Source organism: Myotis davidii, unplaced genomic scaffold (assembly GCF_000327345.1).
Source record: "Myotis davidii unplaced genomic scaffold, ASM32734v1 scaffold1065, whole genome shotgun sequence".
Taxonomy (NCBI): Eukaryota; Metazoa; Chordata; class Mammalia; order Chiroptera; family Vespertilionidae; genus Myotis; species Myotis davidii.
The window spans coordinates 1,661,609-1,663,856 of record NW_006297281.1 but is presented as its reverse complement, the minus strand read 5'-3'; the positions used below and the strand labels follow the sequence as shown (position 1 = coordinate 1,663,856).

The following is a 2,248-nucleotide window of genomic DNA, read 5'->3' as shown; positions in this document are numbered from 1 at the left end:
AATGTGTGTTAGCCAAAAGAAGTTACCTGAAGATCTGGGGGAGGTGAGGCAGAGCTGAAGGGAAAAACTCATAGGGAGATGGTGGACACTAATGTTTAGGAAATGGCTCTCCTGGTTGGAAGACTATACACAGGCCTGCATGTGGAAATGCTAGGGGGGATAAGCAAAATCTTTTGTTGAGGTTTGTACATGATGTGAGTTGTTTCTGGATTCTCTCATGTTCTCATTGATGTTGTGGATTCACTAGCTGGATGCTTTCCCCAGCCCATGTGCCTGCCCACAAGCAAGGTGTTGACGGGAGCTGCCTGTGACCCATTGGGTAATGGAGGTGCCAAGCATCTGACTGTGCAGTCCTTCAGGAGTTTGCTAGAACTGCACAAGTGGCCCGGGTTCCTTCTATCACTGTCAGGATGAACATTCGAGACTGTCTGGTGCTGTACCCTGGTTACTGTTCACTTCCTTTGCTTGTGGTTCTTCTGGTAATGCTAGGAGCAAGTGCATGTCCCTGTCTCCAGGGTGACCAGACTGGTTCATGCCAAGTTCCATTTGATCGGAGCCCTCTGCTCATTTGCATTCCTTGTTGTTTTATTTAGTCTTTGGTATCTAGTAGTAGTAGTAGGTAATGTGTAGTAGTCAGTTTCTCTTCCTTTTTTGCCTGTTCCTTGACAGGGTCTGTTTTTTCTTTTTTTTCTTAAATCTTTATTGTTGAAAATATTACATACATCCCTTTTTTCCCTCCATTGACCCCTTCTAGTCCACCCCATCTCCCACCCCAGGCCTTCACTATCCTATTGTCTGTGTCCATGGGTTATGCACATATGTATATAAGTTCTTCGGTTGATCTCTTCCCACCCACCCACACAACCCCCACCTTCCATCTGAGATGCTTCTAATGTCTGGATCAATTTTGTTCATCAGTTTATTTTGTTCGTTAGATTCCACATATGAATGAGATCATGTTATACTTGTCTTTCTCTGACTGGCTTACTTCGCTTAGCATAATACTTTCCAGGTCTCTCCATGCTGTCTCAAAGGATAAGAGATTCTTTTTTTTAACTGTTACTTAGTATTCCATGGTATAAATGTACCAAAACTTTTTTATTCTCTCATCTACTGATGGGTACTTGGTCTGTTTCCAGATCTTAGCTATTGTAAATTGCACTGCTATGAACATAGGAGTGCATACATTCTTTCTGATTGTTTTTTTGGTTCTCTTAGGACCGTGGTCAGCAAACCACGGCTCGCGAGCCACATGCGGCTCTTTGGCCCCTCAAGTGTTGCTCTTCCACAAAATACCACGTGCAGGTGTGCACGTGTAGTGCGATTGAAACTTCGTGGCCCATGCACAGGAGTCAGTATTTTGTGGAAGAGCCACACTCAAGGGGCCAAAGAGCCGCATATGGCTCGTGAGCTGTGGTTTGCTGAGTTGCAGTTTGCCGACCACTGACTTAGGATATATTGCTAGAAGTGGGATCACTGGGTCAAATGACAGTTCCATATTTAATTTTTTGAGGAAACACCATACTGTTTTCCATAATAGGTACACCCTACTAGCAGTGTACTAGGGTTCCCTTTTCTCCACATCCTTACCAGAACTTGTCACTTAATTGATTTGTTGATAGTAGCCATTCTGACAGGTGTGAGTTGAGACCTCATTGTCGTTTTAATTCACATCTCTCTGATGATCAGTGACTGAGCATTTTTTCACGTCTCTTGGCCATCCTTATATCTGCTTTGCAGAAGTGTCTAAGTTCTTTGCCCATTTTTAAATTGGATTGTTTGTTAAGTTGTATGAGTTCCTTATATAGTTTGGAAATTAACCCTTTATTAGATGTATCTTGTCAAATATGTTCTCCCATACAGTGGGCTCCCTTTTCATTTTGTTGATAGTTTTTTTTGCTGTGCAGAAGCTTTTTATTTTGTTGTAGTCCCATTTGTTTATTTTCCCTTTAGTTTCCTGTGCCTTAGGGGATAGGTAAACATATTGCTACCAGAGATGTCTGAGATTTTGCTGTCTCTGGTTTCTTCTAAGATAGTTATGGTTTCACGACTTACACAAGTCTTTTATCCATTTTGAGTTTATTCTTGTGTATGCTGTAATTTGGTGGTCAAGTGTCATTTTTTGCATGTATCTGTTCAATTTTCCCAACACCACTTTTTTAAAAAAAAATATTTTATTGATTTCTTAAAGAGAGGAAAGGAGAGGGATAGAGAGTTAGAAACAGCAATCAGCTGCCTCTTGTACACC

The 2,248-nt window shown here is 41.6% G+C and overlaps 1 protein-coding gene across 1 annotated transcript in view; it reads left to right on the top strand.

The window, feature by feature from the left end:
• Positions 1–2,248, top strand: part of NCAPH (non-SMC condensin I complex subunit H) — a 44,261-nt gene that overhangs the window by 14,668 nt on the left and 27,345 nt on the right. The window lies entirely within an intron of this gene.